Source organism: Scylla paramamosain, chromosome 4 (assembly GCF_035594125.1).
Source record: "Scylla paramamosain isolate STU-SP2022 chromosome 4, ASM3559412v1, whole genome shotgun sequence".
In the NCBI taxonomy this organism is placed as follows: Eukaryota; Metazoa; Arthropoda; class Malacostraca; order Decapoda; family Portunidae; genus Scylla; species Scylla paramamosain.
The window spans coordinates 2,992,501-3,010,428 of NC_087154.1; the positions used below are offsets into that span (position 1 = coordinate 2,992,501).

General features: G+C 42.8%; 1 pseudogene; it reads left to right on the plus strand.

Moving 5' to 3' along the window:
• LOC135098466 (lachesin-like) overlaps positions 1 to 17,928 on the plus strand; it is an 87,575-nt pseudogene that overhangs the window by 42,102 nt on the left and 27,545 nt on the right.

Consider the following 17,928-nt stretch of genomic DNA (forward strand, 5'->3'; position numbering starts at 1 on the left):
TGCAGGACTTTTAACACTGGAAGCAAGACACGAAAAAGCAACATCGACCACTAACTAACCTCCTCACGGCAAGGAATCAATAGAAGGGATGGTGGCGCTGGGGAGGACTGGGCATGAAGGGGGTGAATATGTCAAGCTTTACTATCTATGTACAGTTGGTGCTTATTATTGTCCAGGAACACAATACTAACCTTGATCATTAGCTCGCCTCTCCATTCACGGTCACAGCAGTCGCTCCCTTTCATTAGGCGGGTCTGTCTCTCCTCGAGCAACCTGGCGTTCACTGTCTGTCAGTTTGCGTGTCTGTGTCTTGTCAACTTACCTAGTACTAACCTATATCTATCTATCTATTTATGTATCTATCTATCTAATTATCTATCTGTTTATTTATCTCTGTATCTATCTATGTATGTATGTATCATTATTTATCTCTATGTTCGTCTGTCTCTCTCTCTCTCTCTCTCTCTCTCTCTCTCTCTCTCTCTCTCTCTCTCTCTCTCTCTCTCTCTCTCTCACTCAGCTCTCCAATCCTGCTCTCATCTCTCCCTTCACTCATGTTCCTCCCTAGATCTTCTCTTTACAAGGTCATTCATTCTTCACTACGTACTTTCTGTCTTGCCTACACCTGTGTAACACCTGTCTGCCTCACGTTACCTTACCGTACGTTACCTGCAATGGAACACACACAGCCGCCTAGTACTCCTGCCTCTCTCTCTCTCTCTCTCTCTCTCTCTCTCTCTCTCTCTCTCTCTCTCTCTCTCTCTGGTAACATAGCACGGAAATATAGAGAGCAGGTGACCGTGTATAGGTGTCAAGATATGATGACTCAGTAATGGCAGAGGTGACGACTACCCTGTCACATCATCACTATTATTACTGCAACTGTCATCACTGTTATCACTGTCATGTGAATTATAAAGAGAGAGAGAGAGAGAGAGAGAGAGAGAGAGAGAGAGAGAGAGAGAGAGAGAGAGAGAGAGAGAGAGAGAGAGAGAGAGAGAGAGAGAGAGAGGAAAAACTCAATTTCCACTCTTCTAACTACTGCCTCCTCCTCCTCCTCCTCCTCCTCCTCCTCCTCCTCCTCCTCCTCCTCCTCCTCCTCCTCCTCCTCCTCCTCTTCACGTCCACCATTGCTTTCATTGTATAAATTTATCATTATCGAAACCAATACCAATTAACACTTCAGTCAGTATAACGTTAACTGCTTCATTATACTCTCTCTCTCTCTCTCTCTCTCTCTCTCTCTCTCTCTCTCTCTCTCTCTCTCTCTCTCTCTCTCTCTCTCTCTCTCTCTCTCTCTCTTTGTCAACATCACCGCCACAATGGATCACTCTTTCACACATTTTCTGCAACACACACACACACACACACACACACACACACACACACACACACACACACACACACACACACACACACACACACACACACACACGGGAATTTGTTAACCCACGAAACGACTTAAATCTGAATGACTTTGAATTGAACTGCAAGAATACGATGACTGAAAAAGTTGAAGTATATTTTGTTTTTGTTTTTCCCACATTGAGTTTATCCAGAAAAATGCGTCTTAGAAAATAAAAGGGACGAATAAAGAGGGAATATGAGAACAGTGTGAAAGTGATGGATTGGGTAAAAAAAAAAGAAAACAGGAATAAGGGAGGAATGAAGTGGAGGAGAAGGTAATGGAAGGAAGAGTGGAGGTAATTGTACACGAAGGGTTAGTGGGGAGAGAGAAAAATACGTACAATTGTGTGTGGGAGGAAAGGGAGGACGATGGAATAAGGAAAAGAAGAAAAAGGGATAAAATAAAGTAAAAATATTTAAACATATAAGCAAATAAGAGATAAGGAAAGGTAATAGGAATAATATGAAAATTTAGGGAAAACAGAGGAAAAAAAGAAAGGAAGGAAAAGAAGAAGAAGAAGAAGGAGAAGAAATGAAGACGTTGTATCAGTGAAAGTTAAGCAATTTTCATTAACTTATTTACAATTCATTCTCTCTCTCTCTCTCTCTCTCTCTCTCTCTCTCTCTCTCTCTCTCTCTCTCTCTCTCTCTCTCTCTCTCTCTCTCTCTCTCTCTCTCCACATCGTCCCCCTGATCAGCGTGTAGATAGAGTACAGTCGGTGCATGGTGGTAGGCGCGCGTCACCTCCTTCCCTTCCCCCGATGTTCTGCTCTCTTCACCTGGCATGTCTCTCCCCTCACCTCCTAAGCCTCGTGTCCCTCCCCTCACGACTAATCCCTCATCGCTGCGCCTCTCCCTTCACGCCAATCCCTTCTGACTCGCCTCATCGCTCACTCTTCCTCCTCCTCTTCCTGCTCCTCCTTCTCCTTCTCCTTCTTCCCCTCCTGCTCTTTCTGGGGAGGATCCTTCTTCTATTCTATCCTGTCTCTCACTTTTAATAGTTAGCGTAGAATAGTTACCCAAACAGCCTTATAAGGACCTCAGTGTCTGTTGCTGTTTGGGTTTCCTTTGTATTTTCCTTTGTATATTTCCTCCTCCTCCTGTTGCTCTTTCTCCTTCTCCTTCTCCTGCTGCTGCTTTCTCCTCCTCCTCCTCCTCCTCCTCCTCCTCCTCCTCTACCTTCTCCTCATACCTCACTGTCTATTTGTGGGGGTGATTTGTCTCCGTCCGTCTCTTTTTATCTGTCTATCTGTCTAGTCTGAATTTCGCTTTGTTTTAGGTCTATTTGTGTCTGTCTGTCTGTCTTTCTGTCTGCTTCTGTGTCTCTGTTTGTCTGCCTGTATGTGTCTGTTTTTCTGTCTTTTGTTCGTCTGTCTGTCTGTCTGAATAGCTGGTTGGCTGAGTGGGTGACTATTTTTCTTTTTAATAGCTGGGCGGTCTCTCTCTCTCTCTCTCTCTCTCTCTCTCTCTCTCTCTCTCTCTCTCTCTCTCTCTCTCTCTCTCTCTCTCTCTCTCTCTCTCTCTCTGTCACCCAGCCTCCCCGACACTATCTATCTCCCCACGATCTTGCATATTACTTACGGAACCGCCTCACACACACACACACACACACACACACACACACACACACACACACACAATGACCACCACACACTGGGCCGGCCATCCTCACTACTCCTCGCCGGGCCAGCGCCACACAAACACCTCCAGTTGTTGATGAAAGTGACACCCGCACGCCACCTCATTATGGATTCCTCAATTTGTAAACAGGCATAAACGCGGGAACAGCAGCAGCAGCAGCAGGCAGTGGTGGTGGTTGAGCTGGGAAAGTTAAAACATATATGAAAAAAGAAATAAATAGAGAGAAAACAAAACAAATCACTGGACTATCTGTTTTAGTCGAATTAGAGATGGACGCGCACGCGAACACACACACACACACACACACACACACACACACACACACACACACACACACACACACACACACACACACACACACACACACACACACACAAGGGTCGATAGCCAAATAATACAAGAACAAAGAAAACAACAGCAAAAAATAAAAAAAGCAATGTGTATTTTCGTAAATGAACACACACACACACACGCACAATAACACACACACACACACACACACACACACACACAGGTGGCGCGGGTTCCCACAGGGGCGGTGATGCAGTGGGCGGGTCCTTGCTGCCGACAGGTACAATCCCGGGGCGGGCGCCTGGCACGCTAATCGCCTATTAATCCCACATCGCGGCCGCCTCGGGATTTAACGCCCTGATTGTTGCGGGAATTGCGCTGCTCTTTCTGCGTCTTGGAGGAGAGGCGCTGGTTCTTTATGTTTATGTGTGTGTGTGTGTGTGTGTGTGTGTGTGTGTGTGTGTGTGTGTGCGTGTGCGTGTGTGTGTGTGTGTGTGTACGTTTATGTGTGGGTGTGTGTGTGTGGAGTGATGTGGGTGGCGGAGGGGGTTGAATGTGTGTGTGTGTGTGTGTGTGTGTGTGTGTGTGTGTGTGTGTGTGTGCCTTACAGGTTATTTTTTTCTATGTTCTCTCTTTTTTCTTCTATGTGTGTTTGTCTTTACCTGTCTGTATCTGTAGCTGTCTGATCTCTCTCTCTCTCTCTCTCTCTCTCTCTCTCTCTCTCTCTCTCTCTCTCTCTCTCTCTCTCTCTCTCTCTCTCTCCCTCTCATTTCCCGCCAAGGAGTCGATTCTCTTCTCCATCTGGTCGAGTTAATGAAGTTTCTGGGAGTTTATTTTAGGAAGTTTCTCGTCCCTCTTTTGTATTTTTCTCTCCCTTTCTCTCTCTCCGTTCTCTTGATTACATTCGTTCTCTAGTGAGTCGATTCCTTGAGGGCTCGTAGTGTGTGTGTGTGTGTGTGTGTGTGTGTGTGTGTGTCCAAGAGCTTGTCACCAAAAAAAAAATGGATCTTTCTGTTTTCGCTTTATACATTCATTCTGTTTAACTATCGATGTGTGTGTGTGTGTGTGTGTGTGTGTGTGTGTGTGTGTGTGTGTGTGTGTGTGTGTGTGTGTGTGTGTGTGGTCTTACAGCAAGAAAACCATAACAATTAATAATGAGGGAATCAAGGCCACACGCGATAAGACAAAAGCTAATCAGTAAATGAATGAATCAGTAAGTGAAATAGAGAAGCATATAGTGAAATGAATAGCCGATTAAATTTAATAAATGAAACCACCTCGTCCTCCTCTTTCTCTTTCTCCTCCTCTTCCTCGTCCTCTCCCTCCTGCTCCTTCTCCTCCCACCCCAACACATCCCAACCATCCCACGCGAAGCCACGGATCATAATCATAATAATTCGAACACATTTCAATTTACCTTTTTCCTTAACTCCGTACAAAATATCATCACTATTTAAAATACCGGAGTGAAATATGGCAATTGAGCGTAATAAATAGGAGGTGAACTAAGCGGCGGATCACGGCACTCACCCATATATTTCCCCCGGATGATGAGTGGCCGCCGCTGACTGTGTCGAGCCAAATAAAAAACGTTGATCCGTGCGGAGGAAGCAAGCCAGGCCGGTCCGTCCCGCGTTGATGATGGGAGAAAACGGGAGCCTGGTTGTCGTCTCTTATACTGTTCTTGTTCTCTTATTATTTCGTTAGTTTGTCTTTATTTCTAACTATCTCGCGCTGCCCTTTTCTTTTTTTTTCTTTTTCGTATTTGTTTAACCTTCTTTTCCTTTTTCCCTGTCTTGTATTCTCTCTTCGTTCTCTCTCTCTCTCTCTCTCTCTCTCTCTCTCTCTCTCTCTCTCTCTCTCTCTCTCTCTCTCTCTCTCTCTCTCTCTACTTACCACCGCTCTTTTCTTTCTTTTTCACGTTTGCTTAACCTTCTTTCTTTCCTTTCCTTTTGTAGTTATTCCTCCTTTTTTTTTTTCTCCCAGATTAACATTTTCATCCTTTTCTTAAATAATCTTTTACGTTCTTTCCTTTTCTTTTTATGTGTCCTTATTTTCTTCCTTTTCTTTCTCATTTGCATACTTTCTCCCTTCTCTTCTTCCAGGCTACCACTGAGAGAGAATTAGTTTCTCTTATCCTACTCTTAATTCTGTTTCCACCTACTTATCATCACTCTCTTCTTTCTCTTTTATGTCTATTCTATCTTCTTCCTATGTTTCTCTTTTGCATTTTACTCTTTTTTTGTACTCATTCTTCCATCTCCCCTCTTTTTCACTTTCATTCTATCTTGTAAGGAAGGTCAGGTCAAAGGAAGATGGAATTGCAGTAAACACACACACACACACACACACACACACACACACACACACACACACACACACACACACACACACACACACACACACACACACACACAGATAGGGTTTTAGGAAGGGGAAAAAATGAAAGGACGAATGCAAGACGGAGGAAAGAAAGGAACAGTAAGGAAACTTTTATGACGACACAAAAATAATCAAAGGGGAGGGGAAGGAAAATAGAAAACTGTAAAGAAAAATTACATAGGACGCAAAGGAAATAGTTAAAGAGGAGGAAAAAAATAGAGATATTACTGTGAAAAAAAGAAGTATGCAGAAATAAAGGAAATGAGAATACAAGGAAGTAATTTAAGAAAGAAGTGAACAGAAAATAAATATGAATGAAATAGAAGGAAAGAAAATTATGAGAATAAGATGATATGCAAATAAGAAAAAAAATGAATGAATCAGAAATAAAAAAAAAAACTACAATGAAGAAAGTGCAACATGATAGAAAAACAAACAAACAAGTAGGTAAATAAAAAAAACAGATAAGTAAATAAATAAATAAATAAATAGAGATAGGAAGGAAGAAATGGAAGAAATTAAGTCATGAATGGCAAAGAGACACGAAAATAAAAAAAAACAAAGTTATAAAAAAAGCTGCAATAAATAATGGGACAGCAAGAATATGTGATGCATGAAATGAAAGTCAGTTGTTATGTGGAAAAAAAAAATACGGACATGGAGACAAAGAAGGAAAAAAAAAGGAAAGTAAGGAAAAAAAATGAAGAAAACAGTGATTCAGTTCGTTGTAAATTTCAAGACGTTGTTGTTTACTTCGGTCAGCTGATTATCTCCTTCGGGCATCTCTCTCTCTCTCTCTCTCTCTCTCTCTCTCTCTCTCTCTCTCTCTCTCTCTCTCTCTCTCTCTCTCTCTCTCTCTCTCTCTTTCATTGTTTAATCCCTTCTTAAATACTTCTACCCCTTTCCTCACGCACTTTCACACGGATTACACGGATATCTTCTTCCACCTGCACCCAAAAACCTTCACTTAGGTCTTCTTGTCTTTTTCCTTTCCGGGTAGATCCATTTACAACATCTTCCTCCTTTCATATTCCTCGTCCCTCCCAAACCACTAGTCTCACATCTTTGGTTTTGTTAGCCTCAAAAAGCTTCAGTGGTTTGTCCTTGTCACTATGTGTGTTGGAGGGTTATGGACATGGAAGTAGACAGACGAAAAGGAGTTAGACCGAAGCCCCGATGAAAAGGAAAACATTGCAAGTGATGTGCGTTAAAAGGACCGTAGGGAGGGAACAGGATACGCAAGACTGGAAGAGATGGAAACGGCTAGCAGGAAACAGCGATTCAATATAGAAATAAAGCTGGTGACAAAAAGAAGTGTCACCATTTTCCACTCGTCGCAGCAACATACGCCACACACACACACACACACACACACACACACACACACACACACACACACATGAAAAGGACTGTAGGGAACAAGACACACAAAAATGGAAAAAGAAAATGGAAAAGGGTGGCAAGAAACAGGAACTCCAGATAGAAATAAAGCTAAAGGCAAAAGAATTGTTACCATTTACCCGTTGTCACAGCCACGTACGCCACTCCCACGCCAAGTACACTCACACACCCACACACATACACACACACACACACACACACATACACATAGGTACTGTACACCCATAACGGAAACCACCAACCAAACCCAACCAGACTGGCGATAAATAATAACACCATTCATTCGATCCTGCGCAGCTGAAAACAGACGGACATAAATTGCTGGGGGTTCGTGGAAATAATCGGAACAGGAAATGCACTCGCACCCGAAATACCGGCGTGTCAGAACCGGGCCCCGATAATGGCGACCTCGACTTTAAGCTTCCAAAACGGCCCGAATAAAAAGACACTAAAGCAGCATCAGTCTCGTCCACCACCGCCATGTTAACCCATCGACAACACGACCCGTAAATAGCCCGCTCGGAAAATTAATAATCGGTCGACTCTGGGTAGAATTTGATGTGGGAGAGAGAGAGAGAGAGAGAGAGAGAGAGAGAGAGAGAGAGAGAGAGAGAGAGAGAGAGAGAGAGAGAGTCTGTCATTCAAACCGCTGACTTTTTAGTATTGCCTGCTATGCTATTGTTATTATTGTTTATTATTATTATTATTATTATTATTATTATTATTATTATTATTATTATTATTACCATCGCCTCCTGATTCCTACCACCACTACTGCTATTGCCACTACTACTACTGCTACTACTACTACAACAACAACTACTACTACTACTACTACAACTACTACTTTCCTTACCAAATGAGTCTTCGTTAAGTAAGTGGTGATTCGCGCATCTCAGCACCATACTAACATACCAATGATGGATCACTCGTACAGTAACACTTCCAAATGCACCAAGTCTATTAGTACTCACTGTAGTTTTGGGAAGAATCATAGTTGTCCATTTGTCTTTTATTGTTCAGTGTTTTCCTCTGCTATAAAGGAAGTCAAGCTGTTGGTAGGCTATTGACAACACCGACAGGACCACGTGTGTGTGTGTGTGTGTGTGTGTGTGTGTGTGTGTGTGTGTGTGTGTGTGTGTAAGTACTGGTAGTCATATATAGGAGGCAGTGGTAAAGATCACCGGTACAGAATCAGTTCCAGGCAGTTTATTACTTCACTCTCTCAGGTCGTCAGGCGTGTACAACTTCATCCATCATCGCGCTCTTCTGTCTTCATGACCAGGCAGGCTCGGGTATGAATCATCTCAGTGTGTCAACATACACACGTGTGTTGGCTCGCGTCATGAGGGGCTAGAAATCTTCACTCGAGAAAAATAATAAAATGTACTTTTTTTCACGACAGTTGTTGAAATATGTGTTGCAGTATTTCAGTGATCAGTTATATATATGTATATATATATATATATATATATATATATATATATATATATATATATATATATATATATATATATATATATATATATATATATATATATATATATATATAAGATTTACTTTTGCAGAATTGTAACGAATTAAATTTATTTGATTCATGTCGCCCTAATAATGACAAGTAAAGCTGAAAATATGACAGATTTACAGTAATAAATAAAAAAGTGTTAGATAAATTTAAAATTCGAAACAACTGGTGAAACAAGGATGCAGATGACATAGCTGTGTCTACAACAGAATTCCCCAGAGAATATATACATTACCATACCATTAAAACATTACTTGAAAATAAATAAGTAAACCAGGATGTGCCTTTCAGCATAATTTCTTTTCTTTTATCCATAGACAATTCCTGCGTCTGTCCTCGCGTTCCTCTTTATTACTAAAGCCTTTGTTCCTCGCGTGCTTTGTAAACTCCAATTCGTGAGCTGCAGAGAGGGAGAGGTTGCCTCAGTTTGATAGCTTACCACTCGCACGAGAGCCACTTAGTGTGTGTGTGTGTGTGTGTGTGTGTGTGTGTGTGTGTGTGTGTGTGTGTGGTTACAAGGTTACGACACTCACTATCTTAAGTTGTCTTTTTTCCTCTTTGTGTGTTGGTTTCACTTTGTCGGGTGTCGGGTGTCGGGCATTGGGTGTGGCTTTCCTCAGTCTCTCGGCCAGCCCGCTGCTCAACGCTCGCCGCGTAATGGTGTTGTGACGAGGATGATCGTAAACATTACCCTTCCACGCGGCGCGCCACGGACGTGCACTGATAGCTGCAGGTAAACATCTGAAATGACAGCGATTTTGTGGACATTTCCCGAGTATTTTGTATTTTCCAGGCAGGCGAGTTGCGTATGTTCAATAAAGACAGCATCTTTACGTTTTGCACCTTTACGTTTTGCGTCAATCCTTTGGCATTATGATGAAAAGTGCAAACTTAGGAACATAAGAACATAAAGGAAAGCTGCAAGAAGCCAGCCATCAGGTCTATACGTGCCAGTCTCTATTAAACATACCTCTCTATTTCCACTCATCAACCCCATCCATAAATTTACGTTGTTTTAAAGCTCCCTAATTTTAAAGTTACCGAAAGCTTCATAGTGCTTGATGGAACTTGTGCTGTGGCGGCAGTTAATTCAAGTTTACTTTTATTGATGTTTATTTTTTACTGTGTGATGTAGATATTTTTTCTTTACTGCGAGTGTTATAACCTTGCAAAGTCTTCTCTGTCTGTCTATCTGTTTTTTTCTGCCTGTCTGTTTGTCTTTGTTTGTTTGTTTGTTTGTTTGTCTGTCTATCTGTCTGTCTGTCTGTTTTGTCTATCTGTCTGTCTCTCTCTCTCTCTCTCTCTCTCTCTCTCTCTCTCTCTCTCTCTCTCTCTCTCTCTCTCTCTCTCTCTCTCTCTCTCTCTCTCTCTCTCTCTCTCTCTCTCTCTCTCTCTCTCTCTCTCTCTCTCTCTCTCTCTCTCTCTCTCTCTCTCTCTCTCTCTCTCTCTCTCTCTCTCTCCCCCATCCACTCAGTCCGGAGTCCGCTGTCACATGTATAACTATTCCCGACAACGATATAATAATAATTCATAAAATCATTTCACGAATACGAATACTTTATCTACGCATTCGAACACGACAGTCAATACTTGATTTGTGGAAGCAATGAATGGGATACGCGCAGACTGATGCATGTACTGGACCTGAGTGTACAATATGCATAGTGACAACGAATATTTTGTATGCTTACCATCTACGTTATTTCTGTTCCTTCCGAGTATTTTTTTCTTTGCATGACCAGCTTACGTTGAAGATTAATTTTTTGTTTTTGTTTTGCGTTCTCACCTTCACTTTATTTCTCTTTTTAATAATTCAAAAGCTTTTCGTCTCATCAACTCCTCTCCTCTAACTGACTGTCTTCAGCCTCTCTCTCACCGCCGCAATGTTGCATATCTACGTAGCTGTCTTCTACCGCTATTTTCATGCTAACTGCTCTTCTGATCTTGCTAACTGCATGCCTCCCCTCCTTCCGCGGCCTCGCTGCACAAGACTTTCTTCTTTCTCTCACCCCTATTCTGTCCACCTCTCTAACGCAAGAGTTAACCAGTATTCTCAATCATTCATCCCTTTCTCTGGTAAACTCTGGAACTCCCTGCCTGCTTCTGTATTTCCACCTTCCTATGACTTGAATTCCTTCAAGAGGGAGGTTTCAAGACACTTATCCACCAATTTTTGACCACTGCTTTGACCCTTTTACGGGACTGGCATTTCAGTGGGCATTTTTTTTATTAGATTTTTGTTGCCCTTGGCCAGTGTCCTTCTTACATAAAAAAGAAAAAAAAAGTTCCCAAGGTGCGGGACTTAATTTTTTTCATGTGTTACGAAATAATATTCACTTTAATTAATGTCAGATTATTCATTATTATTGTCGTCCTGTTTTTAATTATATTCTCTTTGTGTTCTGTATTTTTTGTCAAGGTCTTTTTTTTATTTTCATCTGACCTTTCCTTTACTTTCCTTCTTCATTGTACCCGGAAAATGGAAGTCTTGTTTTTTTTTTTTTTATCACTAGTTTCAAATGTTCTCTTCAGTGACAGTCGGAATATCCAGCCTATCATCTTCCTTCTCACTAGATATATGTAACAGAAGGTTAGTAAGACGGAGATTGTATATCAGTGTTTCTGCAGACTTACGACGAGATGTGATCCTTCCAGTGTGTGTGTGTGTACGTGTGTGTGTGTGTGTGTGTGTGTGTGTGTGTGTGTGTGTGTGTGTGTGTGCGTGCGTGCGTGTAAACTGACTAACCTGCACAACGTGGATGATAGACAGATTAAATAAAAACGAATGTTATTTTTGCCATCATCGTTGTTATTATTAGCATCACACACACACACACACACACACACACACACACACACACACACACACACACACACAAGAAGGAAAGATCAGTTTCAAGAGAGAGAGAGAGAGAGAGAGAGAGAGAGAGAGAGAGAGAGAGAGAGAGAGAGAGAGAGAGAGAGAGAGAGAGACCCACAAGGCAGAGGTGAAGTGCAATGGCCTAGACGGAACAGAATTACCACTTCCCGTGAGAGAGAGAGAGAGAGAGAGAGAGAGAGAGAGAGAGAGAGAGAGAGAGAGAGAGAGAGAGAGAGACTCCACTTACGTACTTACTCCATCCATATCATTCCCTCGAGAAAAAAAAAAAAAAACTGTACTGTATATCACCCAAACTTTCCCCCTTATGATTCAGTGAATAAAAAATGAAGAAGTGAAGTGGATAAGTATAATGTATGATGAAGAAACTTAAAAAAAAAAAAAAAAATCAGTGAGTTTTGAATAGAGAGAAAAGAGTCGACATTGTTGGTTGAAAAACTAGATAGCAAAGTAGCACAAATAGTAGTAGTAGTAGTAGTAGTAGTAGTAGTAGTAGTAGTAGTAGTAGTAGCAACAGTAGTAATAGTAGTAGTAGTAGTAGTGGTGGTGGTAGTGGTGGTGGTGGTGATGACTAACATTCTGAGATGATGATGACGATAATGATGATGAGGAGGAGGAAGAGGAAGAGGAGGAGGAGTAGGTGGAGAAGGAAAACAAGGAAGAGGAGAAATACCGTACTAGGTTGAATTAATGTCGTGAATAGTTAAACTCTAGCGGTGGAAGAAAGGTGGAATTGAAGAGCGGTGGAATTGATAGTGATGATGGCAGTGGTGGTGGTGAAGGAGTGGTCGTAGTAGTGATGATGTTAGAGAGAGAGAGAGAGAGAGAGAGAGAGAGAGAGAGAGAGAGAGAGAGAGAGAGAGAGAGAGAGATTCACCGTCGTCGCGGGAAATGTGAGAGTAACACTGAGGGCGTGAAAATTTTACACGGTGAGAGCTAACTTTTGCTCTTAATTCTCTCTCTCTCTCTCTCTCTCTCTCTCTCTCTCTCTCTCTCTCTCTCTCTCTCTTTCTCTCTCTCTCTCTCTATGTGTGTGTGTGTGTGTGTGTGTGTGTGTGTGTGTGTGTGTGTTTGTATGTGGAAAGAGAGAGAGAGAGAGAGAGAGAGAGAGAGAGAGAGAGAGAGAGAGAGAGAGAGAGAGAGAGAGAGAGAGAGAGAGAGAGAGAGAGAGAGAGAGAGAGAGAGAGAGAGAGAGAGAGAGAGAGAGAGAGAGAGAGAGAGAGAGAGAGAGTGTGTGTGTGTGTGTGTGTGTCGGGCAGTTTAGCAGATTTATTCATCGCCAGTAAGAGAGGCCACTAATAAAACTATTTACCCGGCCACTCTACTCTCTCTCTCTCTCTCTCTCTCTCTCTCTCTCTCTCTCTCTCTCTCTCTCTCTCTCTCTCTCTCTCTCTCCCCCAGCAGGCGGCGTCGGGCCCACACAGACTGACGCCGTGTTTATGCTCGAGACAACTTTAATGATGGGATTGTTGGGAAATCAGCCGGACTATCACCTTTACCACCTCGAGCATAAACCCCAGCTGACGCCCCTCCTTCCCTCACCCCCTGTAGCTCTCCATTTCTCTGTCCCTTCCTCCTACATCTCTCTGTCTGTGTCTTTTCCCTACATTTCTCTATCTCACTTCTCGCAGCTCCTTCTCTTCACTATTTTTTTATGTTTCTCTATCTTTTCTCTGTTTCTGCTGCTTCCTTTCTGTGTTTGTGGCTTCTTTCTATATCTTTTCATCTCTCCGTCTCTTGCTTTTAAATCTTAGTTGACATTTAAATCTTAGTTGACATCTCCATCTCTATCTCGACTTTCTCCATCTCCTTTCCTCTTTTCGTTAATGTCAGTGTGTCTCTTCATTTTTTCTTCCTGTTTATCTCCTCTCTCCCTTTTTTTCTCATCCTTTTTTTTTCCTTTTTCCGTTATTATATCCCCTATCTCTTCCTCCTCTCACTGTCTTCTTCTCTGTTTTTATATCTCTTCTTTCTTCCAACTTCTTTTTTACTATATCATTTTGTCTCATCTTTCCCTCTTTCTCCATCTATGTCCATATCTTTCCTCTTTCCCTCTCTCCTCTCATCAATTATCTCTTCATCTTTTCCCCTTCCTTCCTCCTCCCTTCAGTTTCTCTCTCTCTCTCTCTCTCTCTCTCTCTCTCTCTCTCTCTCTCTCTCTCTCTCTCTCTCTCTCTCTCTCTCTCTCTCTCTCTCTCTCTCTCTCTCTCTCTCTCTCTCTCTCTCTCTCTCTCTCTCTATTCTCCCTTCAGTTTTCTCTCTCCTTTCTTCACTCCTCTTCTGTATTCCTATTGTGGTAATTTCTGCTTCATTTTTACTTCTTATATTTTTCATTCTTTTCTACTTCCTATTCCTCCTTCCCCTACTCCTCTTTCCACTGTGTCTTTTTTCCTTCATTTCTGCTTCCAGTTTTCTCTTCCTTTTGCGCTCCCAAAAAATACAAGGACGCGAGAGACAGACGCCAGGACGGGAGGAATGAAAGTTTAAATACTGTTGGTGACTGTGTGACACCTTGAGGGACTCCCGGCACCAGGGCAACGCTACTATTATCGTTATTACTGCTGCTGTTACTGTTGTTGTTGCTTTTGTTGTTGTTACTGTTGGTGTTACTTATGTTACTGTTACTGCTGCTGTTGCTGCTGCTGCTGTTACTACTACTGCTACTACTACTACTACTATTACTACTATTACTACTACTACACCATCACCAACATTACTATCACTGCCATCGCCACCACCACCTTTACCGCAAACAACATCACCGCCACCATAACAACTAGCTATGTTCAAGCTGCAGGACCAGTACCACCACCACCATCACCGCTATAAACACAGCCAGCAGGAACAGCAGCAGCAGCAACAAGAAGAACAACAGAAAGATCGCTGATGGCACACGCAACTTTGTCATAATCACTACCACCTCCACCACCACCACCACCACCACCACCACCGCTATTTCTACTGCCACCACCACCACCTCCACTACTACTGCCACAACACACAACCACTGTCGCAATAACAACAGGAGCACACACCCAAAACAAAACAAAACAAAAAAATAAAATGTATATTTCCCTTATTAGCATCTAACTCTGCACAACTACAACCATTTTAACACTGAGTGCCCGCAGATGCCGCCGCCACCACCACCACCCCCACCACCAACACCACCACCACTACTAGCACGCCACCAGAGAGAGAGAGAGAGAGAGAGAGAGAGAGAGAGAGAGAGAGAGAGAGAGAGAGAGAGAGAGAGAGAGAGATTCAGCTATAATGATAAACACACACACACACACACACACACACACACACACACACACACACACACACACACACACACACACACACACACACGCACACACTTTCTTCAGTTGTGGAATTGATAAAATTGAAAGAATAGTACATACATATCCTAAAAGCTCCTCCTCCTCCTCTTCCTTCTTCTGCTCTTCTTCTTCCTCTTCGTTTTCCTCCTCCACCACCACCACCACCACATCCACCACCTCCACCACCTCCTTCTTCTTCCTTGCCGCAGCCACCCACATTCCTCCTCGGCCTCACCCCCTCAGCAGCTCGCGCCAGATTAACACTAACGGGCGGGAAGGTGTGCAATCAGGAGCGGCCGCCGAGGAAAGTCCCATTAACGCTTCCAGTCTTTGAGGGGCGAGAGCGAGGCTGAGACCAACTTTTCCCCGCCTCTGTATCGCCGGGAAGTGTTGAAGTGTTTCCGAACTCGACCCCTGGAAGTTCGCTGAGGCGCCGAGGGAAGTGAGGAAGTGTTTGCAGTGGTAATGCGAGAGACGATCTTGACCTACGCCTGCCAACGCCTGCCTTCCTTACCCTTGCTCTTGTCGTCCTTGCCTTGCCTTCCCTTCCTTCCTCTTGACTTTCTTGTCTTCTTCGGAGATTTCCCAGAGAGAGAGAGAGAGAGAGAGAGAGAGAGAGAGAGAGAGAGAGAGAGAGAGATTAATAATTACACAAATTACATGGGATAAAACAATGACCATCTTGTTATTTGGTTCAATTCTTCCATACAGACAGTAATATTCAATGTAGGTGCTTCTTGGAACGCCGCCAGACTCTCTCTCTCTCTCTCTCTCTCTCTCTCTCTCTCTCTCTCTCTCTCTCTCTCTCTCTCTCTCTCTCTCTCTCTCTTCCACCTAAGAGCAACGAAAAACTATTTGTAGAATGAGAGAGAGAGAGAGAGAGAGAGAGAGAGAGAGAGAGAGAGAGAGAGAGAGAGAGAGAGAGAGAGAGAGAGAGAGAGAGAGAGAGAGAGAGAGAGAGAGAGAGAGAGAGAGAGAGAGAGAGAGAGAGAACTGTTTCCATAGTTTCCAGTCAGTCTCCATAGATATCCGGGTTGTTTCCATAGGATCATATCACGAGTTTCCTTACGCCTGTGTGTGTGTGTGTGTGTGTGTGTGTGTGTGTGTGTGTGTGTGTGTGTGTGTGTGTGTGTGTGTGTGTGTGTGTTATGGGTTATAATTTTTCAGTTACTTAACCACTACGTTAATTGCTCTCTCTCTCTCTCTCTCTCTCTCTCTCTCTCTCTCTCTCTCTCTCTCTCTCTCTCTCTCTCTCTCTCTCTCTCTCTCTTGCAGTCCATCCATCAATCACACTCCCAGAGGTACGATTCCCCTTCCAATACTCTCCCTAGCACTTACTCCCTCTCACTCTCACTCTTCCTCTCTCCCTCCCTCCCTCTCTCGTCTAAAGCTGGACTCTTGCCAGATCTTAAGCGGCTCCCTGTGTGACTGATCCGGACCTCCATTGTACTTCACACGTGTCACTTGATTGCTGTGTTGATGTTTCGTCTGCCCTTCCTCGCGTGGCAGATTCTAAACTTTATTCATTTATTTATTTATTTTTTGTATTGTGATGCATAGATTGGACAAATTGGAGTGAATAGGGGTGCTGGGAATACGGATGTAGGATGAAGCAGGTCTTATTGTGGAATTTCTAGAGGGATAATGGTCTCTTGGTTCATCTCGTGTTTTGTTACCGTTACCGCAATCCACTTTGTATTATATTATGTAAAAGGAGAATTGAAGGTTGTATGGTAAACTCTCGTATTCTGTTTTTATATTGGTTGTTTATTTATTTACTTATTTGTTTATTTGTTTATTTATTCTGTTTTGTTATCTATTATCGCTGTTTGTCTATTACGATATAATCTCTTTAATTTCATTTCACTGGTTTTCTTTCTTTTCATTTACAATATTTGCTTGTGTTAAATTGTTATAGAAAAGGACTCTCTCTCTCTCTCTCTCTCTCTCTCTCTCTCTCTCTCTCTCTCTCTCTCTCTCTCTCTCTCTCTTCTTTAACTTCCATTTCCTTCTCTCCCCTCCCCGTCCTTTACTCTTTCTCTTCTTTCACCCAATGACACCCACTCTCTCTCTCTCTCTCTCTCTCTCTCTCTCTCTCTCTCTCTCTCTCTCTCTCTCTCTCTCTCTCTCTCTCTCTCTCTCTCTCTCACCCCTCGGTCACTTTCCTTCAATCAATGTCTTACTCCCTTTCACCTTATTTCTTGGCCCTCACCTCAAGTCACGCCACCGGACGCGCTCCTTCACCCCCGCCCTTTCCTCCTCCTCCGCAGTGGTGAGCGAGGACAAAGACGAGCTGCCGCGCTTCATTGAGGACGTGCCCAACATCACAGTGACGGTGGGACGCGATGCTCTCCTGCCTTGCACTGTGGAGCAGCTCAAGGGATACAAGGTGAGTAAGCTTGGCCTTGTTTTGCTAAGGAGTTTGAAAGTGATAATTAGTTTCGTTCTTTTTAGTATTTCAATGTTTAGGTTCTGTTATTTAAAATTGCAAGGTCGGATGCTATGTGGAGGCTTTGGGATTTTAAGGTAGGCAGCTGGTTTCGTCATCTTTAGTTCCTCAAGGCTAAGAATCTGTTATTTAAGGATTTTAAGGTTAAATGCTGCGCCTTCCTGTGTTGGTCTTTCAAGGTTTCGCGGGATATCTTATGGACTTCAAGGTAGACAGCTGATTCCTCCTCTTCAACCTTTCAAATTTCAGGTTCTTTTGTTTAAAGGTCTCAAGGTTGGATGCTGGGTCTTTCTTTGTTGACCTTCAAATGTTTTCTGGACTGTTGATAACACACTGACGAGTTAATGTATGCAATTAATCTTACACGATTTTCGCGAGCAAAAATATACATACCTACAGAGACTAAAAGATGTGAACTAACCTGTTACTCCTCTTACTGACAGTGGCGGCTCTTGATTTCATGATATATATTTGCATTAGGCAATTATTTAATGCTTGAGGAGAACCTTAGCATTTGAAGGATTAAGAACTTCAAGTTGGGCAGTTGATTACTCCTCTTTCAACCCTTCTGAATCTCTCATGTCGCTTCAGGATTTCATCGTAAGCAGTTGATTTCTCCTCTTCGGAC